Consider the following 16,268-nt stretch of genomic DNA (forward strand, 5'->3'; position numbering starts at 1 on the left):
GGGAAGCGCTGTCCTCATCCCCGCACCCACGGGGAGACTGAGGCTTGGGCCCACCTGGGGCCACAGGGCCCTGGGGAGCTGGGGTCCCCCGCTGCCTGGGCCCCCGCCCCTCAGCGAGCTGCAGGCAGGAGACAAGGAGCACAGGCTGCTCACAGGCACTCCGCACCCCGCTCTGCTCCTCCCTCGAAACAGCAGCGCTGCTGATGCTCCTGGCAGCTCCTGAACCAGATAAATTAACTTAATCTTCCCGAGATTCAGCGAACCTGCATTATCTCCGGTTTCCTCATAAAGTCTAACAGCTTCCATCCAATTAATTACCGGCACAAAACACAGACTCAGAAACAGGGTGGATTCCAAGACTTTGAGTTGCTCCCCACACCAGTTAACCCTTCCCCTCCTGCCGCACTTGGAAGTCTCGCCAGCAGCACAGCTTTGGCCCAGAAGCAGCTCATTACAGGGGAGTCTCCTCACTTCCAAGGGTCCTTGGGGCTGCGTCTGTCCTGCTGCCACTGGTGAGCAGAGCGGTCACTCAGATGGCAGCCCAGGTGACCTGCACAAAATGCACGGGCAGCCCGGATGGTGACGGGACAGGGTCCTTGCAGGTGGGTGAAGGCTGCTCAGCTCTGCCCCCCAGGGCGGGCATCCATGAGGTCTGGCCTTGCCCCCTTGTCCTGGCATCCCCTTCATTAGGAACCTGCGGGCCCCCGAGGAGAGAAAGTCGCCGGCGTCTTGGGGGCTAAGAGGTGGCAGCCCCATTTCCGGAGACGAATTTAGACACCCAGTGTGACAGCTCCTGGGGACCCTGGAGGGCAGCTGAGTGAGCTGGTCCTTCTTCCTCAGGTAACAGCACCTGGTTTCCATCGGGGGGCTCTCCCCACGCTGTCCGGGTGGTCTGGGTAGGGCTGATGGCACCCCCACCCCAGGTGCTCAGCCTCTGCAGACCAGAGCCTTCCGTTCCCAGGACAGGGTGATGGATGCAGGCGTGGCAGGTGGCTGCATCCGCTTGGAGAAGAGAATTTGTCTCGGTGGACGTGACACCGAGGAGATGCTGGTCTGGGACGACGTGGGCACAGGAAACGTGACCCACGAGATAGAGAGGTCAGGCCCTGCTGCCAGGGCTTGAGCTACTGGATCAAACTGCGCCTGAAGCTGCACCATCCTGAGCTTCTCATTACTTCCCCTTTGTGCCTGGGTCTGTTCTGTTTTTTTTTTCTTTTTTTTTCTTTTCTTTTCTTTTTCTTTCTTTCTTTCTTTCTTTCTTTCTTTCTTTCTTTCTTTCTTTCTTTCTTTCTTTTCTTTCTTTTTTTTCATTCTGCTGGCTCACAAGCCCACCGGTGTGACATAGGACCCACTCCCCATTAGACATACACCTGGTCCCTGAAATCTCTAGGGGCTTTGGAACATTTCTCATGACTCATTAAGGGTCCTGCTGCTCTGAGCTGGCTCCGCCACAGCCCTGCAGACACCATGCTGGAGTCTGAGCCCCACAAACATCCTGCCCCTTCCTTTGCCACTCCCAGCCAAGGCCCCCGTCACCACTGGTCATGTCCCGCAGGGAGAGGCCCCTCCAGCCCGACCTCAGTGGCCCCCAAGCTCGGGGTGTGCAGAGGGTCCGAGGGGAAAAGCCCTGTTCAGCCTGTCGTGAGGAGGGGTCCGGCAAGCCTGCCCAGTGAAGGCAGAGGTGCCGTGGGCTCTGCCTCAGGGGCCTCGTCACAGCAGGTGGACAGGACACAGAGAAGCTCTCGGAGCAGGTGCAGCTGGGCACGGGGAGAAGGTGGCACCCACCCCCCGGTGTAAGAGGGTCTGCATCTGATCCCAGTCTTCAGAGGACGGGGGCCTGGGGGGTCAGGTCTGCGGTGACCCTGCGTCATGATGGGGGCTCATTTGCACCCCTCCTTCAGCCGCCCCCCAGCTGCGTGAGCACCTACCTCCTGCATCGACCCTGTACTACCGAAGCCTGAGCAACTTTGATCCCACACTGAGCCTGAGGCCGGCAGCAGCTGGACGGTCTGTGAGCACCGCGGTCCCGAGCTGGTGGTGGGGGGGTCTCAGTCTGCAGAGAGAACCTCTGTCCTGACCCATACTGACCCTGGCGAGAAGCCCTGGGCGCTCTGGGCCACCCCGTGCCGGCGGGGTCTTGGTGGGCCCCCGTGGTCACTGCCCCGACTGACCTCAGAGCAGCCCCTGAGGCTCTCTGCTGGGATTCCCAGTCCCACCTCACAGGCAGGGAAACTGAGGCCAGAGAAGCCTGGTGGACCCACCCGCTCCGGCCCCACACTGATCGGACCCATGAGGGCCGTGGACACCCCCACCTCCCCAGGGGCCAGGCTCCTTGACCAGCACCTTCCAGCGGGGAGGGCATGCGGTGCTCACCTCAGGCCTGGGGCCAGGTGTCACTGCGTACACCCCTGCGCCCGTCTCTGCTGAGTGGACTCTGTCCTGTCTTGCTGGGGGTGCCCGGGTTCAGACCGCGGTGCCCTGACCCTGCCTGTGGGGGGCTCCTGGCCTCACCAGGGGACAGAGGGAGGTGGGGGCACCGAGGGTGTGCATGCCAGGGACGACCTCGAGGAAGGAGGGGCCACGGGGAGCCGCGGAAGGTTGTAGGGGAAGGGCATCCTGCCCCCGGAGTCCCCAGGGAGCCTCTTCATTGGTGCTGAGGCCTTGGCCACGTCCACCCTCACAGCTGTGCCCCCCTGAGGTCGATGACCTCTGTGTCCCCTTAGCGAGGGGTCAGCTGCAGGAGGGCCATAGGGAGGGCGGATCCTGCTGCAAAGAGCTTCATTCAGTGCCCCAGTGTCGGGGGGAGCCGGGGCTGGAGCTAGAAATAGACCGGCAGTGGCCCCACGCGGTGCAGGGCACGGGACCGGGTCCCGGGGTCACCCTTCCTGCTTCTGTGGGAGGAAACCCCAGCCGGGGGAGGCTGTTCCCAACAAGGCCGCCTTGTGTGGCTCTCTGAGGACCTTTCACAGGGAAGCCCAGCTGCAGCCCCCTCCCCTCCAGCGACCCGGGGCCTTCCCTGTGGCCCAGGCCAGGAGGCCGGCAGACCCTGGGGGCCTGAGGAGGGCCTGGGAATGGGCCAGACCCACTGGGAGCCCCAGCGCCTCCTCCCAGGCAGAGACTTGGGGTGCTGACCCAGGGTTTCCCATGGCGCACACCAGGGGCTCCTCTGTCAGCCCACCAGGGCAGAGAAGTCCATCAGGGAAGAGTGGACCCTGCTGGTGGGCGAGTTGTGGGCGCACTGCTGGGGACACTCGGGATGCAGGGTGGGTGCAGATGCTCTTCCACCCAGATCCCACAGGGGACTGCGGTTCTGAGCACTCTGCCTGTGCAGGGGGACAGCCTGGATCCCCAGGCGAGCTCGTCCTCCCCGGGAGGGGCCCCTCTAGTGCTCTCCAGGGAGCCCAGGAGGCCGCAGACCCCAGGACCCAGCTGTCTCTCCAGTACCCCCTGCCCGCTCTCCCCGGGATCTGGAGAGCAGAGCTCTGTGGGCACCACGTCCCGTTGGGGCCGCACTCCACACCACCCTGCATGTCCTCACCAGACACACCCAGGGTCAAACGGACAGCAAGGCATTGACCCAATATTGACAGATTGATTGACTGAGTGACTGTGTGACCGGCGACAGGCTGGCCCAACTGTTGCTTGCTGTGAGCGTGGCCTGGAGCTCCCCAAGGAGGAGCAACTAGGGCACACATTGTAACTGTGCCCCCACGCGCCCCCAGAGCTTCCTTAGGTCATTACATCCCTTCCCGGGCCCGTCCAGCCTTATCGCCAGCATCAGCTGCCCCCAGGTCTGTGTCAAAGAAGGTTCCGGAACATCCCACTGAACCCTCCCTTTTCTGAAAAGGACGAGGACATATACTATGGCTGCAAATCTTCCGATTTTGGGAAAGGCAGGCTCCTGAATGTCTGAAGATGTGACCTGATGAGTTCTGGGTGACCGTGGGGAGCCCCTTCTCAGAGGCAGATGATCGGAGGTCTCCAGGATGGTGAGCTCTGCAGCTGTCCAGATGTTTGAGGGCGGATTCCTGCCCAGGAACCAGAGACGGTCAGCACCCAGAGGGCGGGCTTCTGCGAGGTTTGGGGCAGGTGGCAGATGTGGAAAAAGGCAGCGACAGGAGAAAGTCCTCTCACACAGGGTTATGCACATGGCACGGAGGTGGTGGTGTTTCCTGCACGGCCATGTGTGTGCCTGTGCGCATACGCATGTGTGAATGTCACTGTGCGCACCCATGCGTTCATGGGTGTGTGTGCATGCGTGTCATGTGCACATGCACATGCATGTGTGCATGGATGTGTATGTGTTCTGTGCGTGCATTCGCACGTGTACGTGGGTGTCTGTGAGTGTGCACATGCGTGTGTGTGCATGTGCTGGGGTGTGTATGCACGTGTGTGTCTGGGTCTGCTTGTGCACCCCTGAGCCAGGAGACAGCAGGTGGAGAGCTGGCTTGGGGGGAGTGCTCCGTTCTCTTTGTGGGCACTCTGCCCCACCCTGGCCTTGGGGTTGTCACACCAGTCCCTCCTGCGCCCAGATCCTCCCCATCTCCTCCCTGGGCCACATGCTGGAGCCGCACAGCAGGCCTGCTCTGAAGGAACCCTGAGCCCAGTGGATGCTGCAGTTTTGGGGCCCGGTCCTGAGACTGCCGGTCCCCCCGCCCCCCCCCCCCAGCCCTGATGAGGAAACAGCCTCGTGGACACAAATTAGTCCCCTGCGTGAGTCCCTGAGAACCTCTTCCTGGAGATGTTTTGTGTTCTCATGGGCTCTTCACAACCATCAGTGTGGAGACGAATCCTCCAGGGTCCAGAAGCAGCAGCATCCTCATTGTCCTCACTGGATCCTGATTGAGGAACGGGATGCGGACAGGGAGGGGAGTGGGAAAATGCTCCTGGGCCTTGGAGTGTACTGAGCCGTTTGCGGGGAGCCAGGCCTGCAGGAGGTGGAGCAGGATCCGGCTCTCCAGCTGGGCACACCCCTGTTCTGTTCTGTCAAGGTGGCGGGGGAGGCTGACCTGGCGGGGTCCCCACCTGGCGTCAGGCTAGAAGCCTCTAGAAGGCCTGGTTTGTGTTGCAGGTCCCACGTCCGAGCCCAGACTCTCAGGGAGACCCAGGCCCTTGTCTTTAACCGGCTCCCAGGTGACCCATGTGGGTCCCACAGCGAGAGAAGCAGCGTGCTGGTGGGAGCGGACTGTGGCTGGCAGTTGAAGCGCCCAGCACCCGCTCACCCACCCACCCGCTCACTCAACAGCCTCTCTCGTGGGGACTCGCTGGCGCAGGGGCCTGTGGTGAGCGAGCGGACCCGGGCCCCGGGGGCATGGCCTTCACACTGAGCTGGGGGACATGGTGTGTGGCCGCGGGGGCCATGCGGGAAACGGTTGGCACCAAGGGGTTACCTGCAGAGGCCGAAAGGAAGGCCGAGGGCTGGAACCCAGGGCGCTCAGGCCAGACAGCAAAGCTCCGGCGGTCTGCGTGGGATGACTTTCGGGAATCCAGCAGCCACCAGGAGCTCCCGAGGCCTCAGTGACAGCACAACTGAATTGCTTTTCAGGCCACTGGTCCATGAACGCAAGATGCGGAGTGAAGCCTTGGAAGGCCTGGAAAGCCTAGAGGCTGTGTCTGCGCAGGAGACCGTTCTGAACGCCAAGTGCTGCCGCGTCAGCTGACACACCACAGTTATTAATTATGGATGCTGCTGGAATCTCTGCTGCACAGTTGGGACCATCAAATATACACAGCGGCACAAACCACCCAGCAAATGGGAGGCAACGGGGTAAAGGACCCGCCAAGAGGGGCGCACGGGACAAACTTGGTGCCAAGTGCCTGTGGGAAGAGCCACCCTTGCCGGTCCCTGTGACCTCCCCTCAGGATCCCAGGGGAGGAGATCCGTGTGTCGGTCACCCAGGGGACTCGCTGAGCGCCCGCTGTGTGCTAGGCCCCGTGCCAGGCCCAGGGGAACGGCAGTGCCAGGGCAGGCCCGCGTCCTAGAGCACCTGCGCTGGGCAGCAGGGGGCACTGGGGCATCTGGGAACAGTGGAGCGCCTGTGGCTGTGTCTTCCCTGCTGGGGCAGGCTCGGAGGAGACCTGCTGGGGATGGAGTCTTGAGTCTGCCTTGAGCTCAGTTTGCCGTCACTGGTCCCCACACAGGTTCGGCAGCTGTGGGTGGGTCCTTTGATGAGGCCCTGTGTCTTCTGGATGCAAAGCACTCGGGATTCCAGTCAGGTCCCCTCTGAATAATGCCGGGGGGTGGGGGCATAACATGTTCTAGGTCCTAGCTTCCGGGGAGCTGGGGGCTGCTGGGCGGAGCCCACAGAGTGCAGCTTCGAACCATCGTGTCATGATTCAGGGGGAAGAGAAGCGTGGGCAGAGCCTGTGGGGGGAGCCCCCTGTGCCCGGGCCACTGATGCTCAGAGGAGGGCCTGCCGCGGGTTGGCCCCCTACCTGTTTCTCTGAGGGCCAGCTCCAGAGCAGGTGCTGCCGGGGGCTTCCTCTCGGGGTCTGGAGCCCAGGAGATGCTCAGCAGCCCTGGGGAGGGAGGTGTTTATGGCTCCATTCACTTGCCCACCAGGAAGAGCCTGGCCTCCCAGAAAACCTGACAGTCCCATGTCTGCCCGCTTGCTTGTCCAGGAGAGGCTTGTTGGTTAAGAATAAGACAGGGTTGTCCTCTGGTGCAGAAGGAGGAAACAACCAGAAACACCATCCTCTTCTCTGCTGTTGCTGGGTGTAAATGCCAATGAATCCCCTCTCGGAGGACAGTGCTGAGTAGAAGACCTGGAGGAAATTTCTTTTAATTTTTTGAATCCTGGGGAAACTCTGTGGCTAACCTGGAGTGCTCACACTAAATAGATGAAAGGGCTTTTCCTGCTCTCCTTCTTTACACAGAAATCACAAAGCAGTCGTGTTTTCATCCCTGGTACTAATTAGCTCAGTGTGCACACTCAGACAACAGTATGGCCATGGGATTTCCCTGCTTTGTGGGTCTGGAGTCTGCAGTCTGCGGGTGTGCAGTTCTGAGGTCTGTCGTCTGCGGGTCTGGGGTCTGCAGGACCCTTACTCCTCCCCTTTCCTGCTCTGCACTCAGGACATATGCCCCCTGGGCATGCCTTCTGCCTCTACTGTTAAGTTCTATGGCTCTTTCCAATAGTGTCCTATCCTGTTGCGGAGACAGGACCTCCTTCACCTCCCAGGGACATGAAGAGCCATGCTTTGGAAATTCCCTTCTTGTTCATTTGTGGTCTCTGCCTTCCTTCTGCATGTCTCTCTGTCAGGTGGGCCCACTGCCACCCTGCTGCTGGGGGAGCTGGCATGAGCCTGTGCTGGCACCATGTAAGGCCTCCACGATGGGGCAGAGGGAGCCCCCCCTGAGGGCACCTGGTCAGTCTCTCAGAGAGGGAAGGCTCCTCCGTCTCACCAGCAAGGTTTCCACTCCCAAGTGGGTCTGCTGGCTACTGTGCCTATGAACACCAGTCACCTGGAATGTGCTGTCTTCCCCACTTGGGTAACGCCTCTCCTGCTGTCCTCACTTTCTGGTGGGTGTCTAAGGGGACCCGAGGGCAGTGTGTTCAACCTGCATCTTCAACTGGGAGTTCTGACTCTTGAGAGATGGCGGTGTAGACCTTCACAGCTCACACCAGTGTCAGGAGGGAACAGGGGTGCCTGGCCGCTGGGTGGTGGTGCTCCTCAGCCTTGGGTCTTCATGTGAGTCCCCGGACCTTTTGGCAACTCAGCTGGACCAGTAGGTCCAGGGCGGCCTGAGGTTCTGCATTCCCCTAGGCCCCAGCCATGTTGCTGCTGCAGGCCCACAGACTGTGCTTCAGTACCAGGGACCTAAGAGATAGTGCCCAGGCCACAGCAGGCAGAGACTATCGGGCCGCACCATCAGGCTCAAGGTGGCTGCATGTCCTGGGCCTGGCACACATTTCTAAACAGTTCCCTCAGGCACCACTCAGGCCTCCCTTAGGGGCCACTCAGCTGTCATTCAGGCCTCACTCAGCCATTACTCAGGCATCCACACTCCTTCGCCTGCAGGAGTAGCTACACTAGCCTTCTCATCCATGTGCATAAGTGTCACATGGCTGGGTGGAGGCCATGCTGGTCATGGGCCTGGAGGACCTGCAGCCCCGTGCCCACTGCCCAGTGCCCAGGGCCTGTCCTCCTTACTTGCTCCACCCTTCCTGAGGGGCTTGTCACACCCACCACTGCTGATGACTCCCTGTGTACATATCGTCTGGAGCTGGAGCTCTGGTGCCTGTACCCAGCAGGAAGCAGAGGGAAGGAGCCTGGGCAGTACAAGCCACAGGTCAGCCTCAGCTGTCACAGTGCATACCTGGCAGCCTCTGGTGGGAGGTCACAGAGGGGTGCAGGAGAGGGGTGGGAAAACATTCCTTCAGAGTTCAGTGTGTTCATCATCAGGTTTAACTGACAATGAGGCTTTCTGGAGTCTGCCCAACAAGGTGGGACGTTTGGCAACACTGAACCGGCCTTTCCGTGTGGTCATCAGCAGCTGGAGGCCTTGGCAGCTGCCCCTGGAGAAGCCACGAGGTCTCTGACCCCACAGCCCACAGGAGGACTTCCTGTGGATGTGACATGCCTGCCTATGGCACGTGGCTGTATGACCTTGGCATTGGCATCTGTGTTATCAGCGCACCATGGATGAGCCATGTGGCCCTGAGCGTAATGAGAACATTTTCCCTCAAACAGGTGTGGTTGGTCTCTGCTCAAGTAGTGAGGGAGAAAACCTAAAGTGCTCCTGCCAGCAGTAAAGTAATAAGAAATAGAGACTGGAGCCCAGAGCAGGAAGTGCAGAGACAGGTGGTGTACATTCGGGCCTATGTGTCGATAGGACCTCGAGATATAGATATTTAATTTCTGCTACACCTTTGTCAAAGGCCTCTGTGAGGGGAGTATCAGATCAGATCCCAAAATGAGCAATTAGAGAAATTGCCTTTTAAGTGAAGAGCCTATAGCAAAGTAATTTAATTTTGGAAAATATAATTCAAGAGTCAGGCAGGAGGCAGGAGAGAATCAGTGGCCTCCTCTCCACAGTGGGGGAGGGGACGGTGGAGGCAGGACCTCTGGCAGTCAGGCCATCGGGGTGGAGCAGAGACAGGGCAGGTACACCGTCCCAGAGGATGATCCAGGGTTCCAGTGGCCCCTCAGTCCCCCCTCGGGTCCAGGAACACATGCTTTGGGTTTCTAGCAGGACTGGAGGACCACTTGGTTAGCCCAGAGCAGGGAGCATGTGGGACTGTGAGCAGACAACCCACATACAGGGCAGGTGGTGCTGACACCGGGTGGCCATGCCGAGGAGGACACGGGTCTGCAGCCCACATGGGGCCTTCTGGGACAGAAGCAGTAGCCACCACCTGCTGGGCTGACATATCAGCACCAAGGGTCCTTCGTGGGCTCAGCTTGCATTAGACGGCCATGGCCACATGGCCACATGCAGGCTGGACTTCTGTCTACATGTGCCCGGGCCTGGCCTACAGAGCACCCCTGATGGGGATCTGGTCTGGAAGACCCCCACCCAGCCCAGAGTCCCCAGCACAGCACAGCCCGGATAATGCAAGGAGTGGGCAGTGTACACTGAGCCAGCAGCCCCTCGGCCGGCTCTGCTGAGCCCCACACATCCAGACTTGCAGAAAACAGGCTCTTTTAGACAGCCCAGGGCACCAGACTTCTGTTGGCCACAGAGGAACTGAAACCCAGAATTACTCTTGGTGTGCACAACTGAAGAGGGGGCATTGTCGCTGTCCCCCACACTTCACACCCCTGTCCAGTCACGGCCCAACCCACTCCCTATGCAGCTCCCTAATGGTCTCCCCGGCCCACCATGACCCCTCCAGCCCTCTGCCTGTGTCCCCAGGAAGCTGCCTGTCTCTACACGAGCGTCGCGGGGCAGGGCCTGCGCTCATCCGGGGCCTGGGCCCCCACTTCTCTGTATGCCTGCAGGGGAGTCTCCCTTTCAGAAGAGACTAGAGACCTCTCCGCACCCTGTCCTGGGCAACCCCCTGTGGAGCTGGGCACTGGGATGGGCCGGACCTCTCCATAGGCTGAGCACCCTTCTGAGAGGGACACATGGTAGCAGATCGCGGGGAGGCCCAGCCCTCGGTCTTCACGGTTCCAGAAAGCCTCAGGAGACCAGCTCAATCACCGAGGCTCACGGCCATGTGACTGTGCCAGCGGCCACCCCAGCTTGGGAGCCTGCAGCCCACAGCTCTCCCCACGAGGACAGCCACCCTAGGGTCAAATGAGTGGCCAGAAGGGCCACCCCAAGTGTGCGCAGCGGGAGAAGGCTGGAGTCACAGTTCTTCCTCAGACTAGACAATTTAGCTGTTACTTCAGTACTTGGGACTCCAAAGAGGGTCTTCAGTGTGCAGGGCACTGGGGGAAGAGAGTGAGCTGTTGGGAACTCATGGCAAGTGACTCACACAGGGCAGACACAGCCAGCAACAGTGTGACCCAAGCAGGGTGGGCGGGAGGCCCCAGGATGCAGCCCAGTGTGGCCTGATCCTGCTCCCATGTTGTGCACAGGGCAAAGGTGGGGGATGGGGTTCCCGGGGTGGCCTGTGGAAGATGAGGGGGACTGGGCCACATGGCAGAGGTGGCCCACTTGGGAAGGGCTCTAGAAGCACACTCATGGGTTCCGTGTTGGCTTAGAACCAAAGGTTTGTGTCCTGAGAAGGGAGGCAGGTGATGGTACTTGTGAGCTGGGAACACACCTAGAAGGGCAGGGGGTGAGGCAAGTGGATGCAAGGCTTCAGGGAGGAAGGAAGGGAGGGAGACGGAAGAAAGGAAGTTAGAGAGTCTGCATGAAGATGGGGCTGCACAGCAGGGAGTGAACTGACAGCTGGCACTGTGGAGCGTGGGTGCCCAAGAGGTGCTCAGTGTGAGCAGTGTGTGGGTGACATCCTGGTGGGGACACGGGAAGCCACTGGATGAACAGGGTGGGGGTCTGGGAAGGGAATGTCCTACACGTGGCTACGAGGAGCGCTGCACGCAGAGGGAACGGGAGGCCCAGGGCTGAGGCTTGAGGACCCTCTGCATTGGGATGTTGTTTAAAGAAGGAGGAGTAACATTGACATTTTCACAATATTAATTCTGCCAATCCATGAGCATGGGATATTTTTCCATCTCTTTGTGTCTTCCTCAATTTCTTTCAGAAGTTTTCTACGGTTTTTAGGGTATAGATCCTTTACCTCTTTGGTTAGGTTTATTCCTAGGTATCTTATGCTTTTGGGTGCAATTGTAAATGGGATTGACTCCTTAATTTCACTTTCTTCAGTCTCATTGTTAGTGTATAGAAATGCCACTGATTTCTGGGCATTGAGTTTGTATCCTGCCACGTTGTACTACAAAGTTGTGGTCATCAAGACAGTGTGGTACTGGCACAAAAACAGACACATAGATCGATGGAACAGAATAGAGAACCCAGAAGTGGACCCTCAACTTTATGGTCAACTAATATTCGATAAAGGAGGAAAGACTATCCACTGGAAGAAAGACTGTCTCTTCAATAGATGGTGCTGGGAAAATTGGACATCCACATGCAGAAGAATGAAACTAGACCACTCTCTTGCACCAGACACAAAGATAAACTCAAAATGGATGAAAGATCTAAATGTGAGACAAGATTCCATCAAAATCCTAGAGGAGAACACAGGCAACACCCTTTTTGAACTTGGCCACAGCAACTTCTTGCAAGATACATCCACGAAGGCAAAAGAAACAAAAGCAAAAATGAACTATTGGGACTTCATCAAGATAAGAAGCTTTTGCACAGCAAAGGATACAGTCAACAAAACTAAAAGACAACCTACAGAATGGGAGAAGATATTTGCAAATGATGTATCAGATAAAGGGCTAGTTTCCAAGATCTATAAAGAACTTCTTAAACTCAACACCAAAGAAACAAACAATCCAATCATGAAATGGGCAAAAGACATGAACAGAAATCTCACAGAGGAAGACATAGACATGGCCACCATGCATATGAGAAAATGCTCTGCATCACTTGCCATCAGGGAAATACAAATCAAAACCATCATGAGATACCACCTCACACCAGTGAGAATGGGGAAAATTAACAAGGCAGGAAACCACAAATGCTGGAGAGGATGCGGAGAAAAGGGAACCCTCTTACACTGTTGGTGGGAATGTGAACTGGTGCAGCCACGTCTGGAAAACTGTGTGGAGGTTCCTCAAAGAGTTAAAAATAGACCTGCCCTACGACCCAGCAATTGCACTGCTGGGGATTTACCCCAAAGATACAGATGCAATGAAACACCGGGACACCTGCACCCCGATGTTTCTAGCAGCAATGTCCACAATAGCCAAACTGTGGAAGGAGCCTCGGTGTCCATCGAAAGATGAATGGATAAAGAAGATGTGGTTTATGTATACAATGGAATATTCCTCAGCCATTAGAAACGACAAATACCCACCATTTGCTTCAATGTGGATGGAACTGGAGGGTATTACGCTGAGTGAAGTAAGTCAATCGGAGAAGGACAAACATTATATGTTCTCATTCATTTGGGGAATATAAATAATAGTGAAAGGGAATATAAGGGAAGGGAGAAGAAATGTGTGTGGGAAATATCAGAAAGGGAGACAGAACATAAAGACTCCTAACTCTGGGAAACGAACTAGGGGTGGTGGAAGGGGGGGGTGAATGGGTGACGGGCACTGACGGGGGCACTTGACGGGATGAGCCCTGGGTGTTATTCTGTATGTTGGCAAATTGAACACCAATAAAAAATAAATTTATTATAAAAAAAAGATGGAGGAGGGAGGGATGACTTGGTGGCTCAGTGGTTGAGCATCTGCCTTTGGCTCAGGCATGATCCCAGGGACCAGGGATTGGGTCCCTCTTTGGGTTCCCCGCAGGGAGCCTGCTTCTCCCTCTGCCTGTGTCTCTGCCTCTCTGTGTTTCTCATGAATAAATAAATAAAATCTTTATATATATATAAAAAAAGAAGGAGGAGGGAGAGCTGCCCAGGGGGTCACAGAAGACGGTCCAGAGACCGGGCACAAAACCAGGACAGTCTGATGATAAGGAAGTCAGAAGATGGAGGGTCCCGGGAAGAGAAGGGGCAGCTCACTCCTGCTTTTCTACACAGTTGCTCATTGCTGTTGGCTGCTGACCAGACTTCTCCAAGATCCCATCTGTGGACAGAAGACCCCACTCCCCAAGCCCACCCACCACACACATTGGCCTTGCGGTCAGACATCTCCTCCATCCGAGAAGCAGGTTAGTCTGAGGAAAGAATCTCTTGGCTCCAGGGCCAGTTCCCCGGGGAAGGGACTCAGGTTGGGCCAGCTTGTGTCGGGTGCCACCAAAGCCCTGATCAACTGCATCCTGGATGGTGGGGTCATGTCACAGACCCTTGACATCTGAGACATGCAGAGTGACTGCAGTAGCCCTGATCAACTGCATCCTGGATGGTGGGGTCATGTCACAGACCCTTGACATCTGAGACATGCAGAGTGACTGCAGTTTCTGGCTCCTAACATCAAGCTACTCCGGCGACCAGATCCTCAGGCCCATGGTGGGGTGGAGGTGCAGGTCTTAAAGCCTAGATACGAAGCCTAGATGGAGACCCATTGTCTCCATCAATGGTGACACACTGTGGTTTTCTGCCTCAGGTCCCGCCGTCTTCCCTGGGAAGGAGAGCCACTGAGGCCACATAAAATACTGTTTATTTTTAACCACAGCCACTGAGGCCAACATAAAATACTGTGCCAACTTCCCCATGATGGAACTGCTATCTGAGTCCCTCTGTCAGACCCCACCCCCGTCCTGGTAACCTGTGCTACCCACACGGGGCCAAGGGGGAGGCTCAGGGCTGTCCCTGCCAGGCCCCACGGCCTGCCCCCCTCTCCAAGCATTCGAGCATGCTGGGCTGCAGCCTGCTGGGTCTCTGGCTTCAGTTTCTGTCCTCTGAGGCAACAGAGCCACCGTGTTGATGAGCTGCATTAACCCTGCTCAAACACGGTGCTGGTCATGCTGCTTTCTCTCTGGGGTCATTCTGAGCACAAACTGTTCAACCCCAACCTTGTCTGCCAGCACAGGGGATATCTTTAGCCGTTTGAATAAGAACAGACAGCTCCGACATCCCCTTGGAGACCAGTCATCGAAACTTGTATTTCTATTTGTGGCAAAGCCCCAAAATCCATGTGCCGATCGAACCCGGGGACCTCCAGCTCAGCTCATCCAAAGATTTTAAATGCAGAAGTTTCCAAAGCAAACCTGCGCATCATCTACCATGGAACGTGGCCGGAAGGTTGCCTCCGCATCAGCTGCACGTGCTCTGTGCCAAACACAAAACAGCAGCAAGGAAGCATCTGCATACGTGAGGGCGATATCCAAAACGAGGCTTAAAAGCAAATCACACATGATATTGCATTTTATCATAAATTATGTATGTTTCCTTAGAAACGACACAGAAATTAGAGGCAGTAAACAATGAACATGAAGTATGCCTTTAATTCCATCATAAACAGACCCAGAACTATTCCCCGGATTGCTTAAAATGATCACACGGCAGAACAAATATCTCTAATCTGTTTTTATTTCTATCTCATTTGTCCACTGAACTGATTCCCTCTGAAATGCAAACAAAATAATTACAACAGAACCTGGATCATCCGCAGCTGAGGCAAGTAATAAGCTGAAGTCCCTGTGGTCTTTTAATTATGACAAGGGCATCTCAGATATGCAGTAAGGAAAAACCCACACCAGGACATTTATAGTTTACAGACACCTCCCCATCCATCGAGGTGGCCCACAAGCCTATTTAATATTAAATATTATCACAGCTTCTTACAACTGGCAGGAATCTCAGAGGACTGCTAACTCGACATGTCCAATAGTGTGTGACCGGTTGTCAGTGGATGGTGCCAACAGTCCTGCTTACCTTTGCTCCCAGGGGGCACCCACGTCCAAAAGATGGCTTGCCTGAGGACATCGCACAGCCCATGAGGAAGCCCAGGGCGAATCTGGATCCTGACACCAAGTTGGTGAGAAATGATGACTGGGAGCAACCTGATGAAGGAAGTTTGTGCAGGTGTAAGTGAGGGCACAAAGGTGCAGCTCCACAGCAGTGAGCTAGGCTGGTGCCACTGAGCTTCTGAGTCACAAATGCCCACAGGCCAGGAAATGTGAAACTAATCCCCTGAGTGCTTCCCAAAGCAGAGAGACCTATCGTGGCCCTGCAGGCATCCACCCCGAGAGACCTGGGGAAAGGCCTCAGGAAAAAGGTAGGCAGTATTAGCTACATAAAGCTCCGAGAAAATTATGGAAAAAAGATATAACCCTGGAGATTACGGTGGTGGGGCAGAGAGAAGGAAGAGTGGTATGTTTGCAGGTAAGGGTTTTTACCATATTGTTAGCGGTGCTGGAAATTTGCTTTGTTGTAGACCTTTCACTCTTCCCCAAATCACAGAATGGGGGGAGGGGCAAACAGATAGAACCGGGCTATAGGGCAGCCCTGGTGGCTCAGCGGGTTTAGCGCCCCCTTCGGCCCAGGGTGTGATCCTGGAGACCTGGGATCGAGTCCCGCGTCGGGCTCCCTGCATGGAGCCTGCTTCTCCCTCTGCCCGTGTCTCTGCCTCTCTCTTTCTCTCTCTGTGTCTCTATGAATAAATAAATAAAATGTTTTAAAAAATCTTTAAAAAAGAGTGGTCATCCTTGTTTAGAATCTTTTTTTTTTTAATTTTTATTTATTTATGATAGTCACACACAGAGAAAGAGAGAGGCAGAGACACAGGCAGAGGGAGAAGCAGGCTCCATGCACCGGGAGCCCGACACGGGATTCGATCCCGGGTCTCCAGGATCGCGCCCCTGGGCCAAAGGCAGGTGCCAAACCGCTGCGCCATCCAGGGATCCCGGTCACCCTTGTTTAAAAAAAAAAAAAAGAAACCGGGCTATAGAGTTGGGGGTGGAGTGTAGGCATGAAAGGTGGGCTTCATGGGGGCTAGGAGGCATGGAGGGGGAGGGTTCATTGGGTGGGGTGGGGGGCTCACCCTCTCCTAACATTTAAAGCCCTGAGAGAGCACCAGTGACAAAACTCTGAGCCTTAAGCACAGAGGCTTCTGGTATTTTCTTCTGTGTACTAAGGATCCCTGAAGTGAGGGGAGCAGAGTTCCAAGAAATCTAATCACAGCGCTGACTCTGAATATCTTCCCAGGCTGGAGCTGTGCACCCCGTTCCCCCCCCACCCCCACCCGCCACCGCCTGCCCCAACAGAAGCAATTACACAGCAGTCTGGCTT

General features: G+C 56.3%; 1 long non-coding RNA gene across 1 annotated transcript; it reads left to right on the forward strand.

Annotated features, from left to right (window-relative positions):
- Positions 1-704: 704 nt before the first annotated feature.
- On the forward strand, positions 705-4,201 carry LOC119878875. The gene is made up of 4 exons (XR_005387204.1): positions 705-840; positions 962-1,098; positions 1,902-2,007; positions 3,848-4,201. It is a non-coding gene; the product is annotated as an uncharacterized LOC119878875 (long non-coding RNA).
- Positions 4,202-16,268: the final 12,067 nt, after the last annotated feature.

The sequence above is a fragment of the Canis lupus genome, unplaced genomic scaffold (genome assembly GCF_011100685.1).
Source record: "Canis lupus familiaris isolate Mischka breed German Shepherd unplaced genomic scaffold, alternate assembly UU_Cfam_GSD_1.0 chrUn_S2024H2223, whole genome shotgun sequence".
Lineage (NCBI taxonomy): Eukaryota > Metazoa > Chordata > Mammalia > Carnivora > Canidae > Canis > Canis lupus.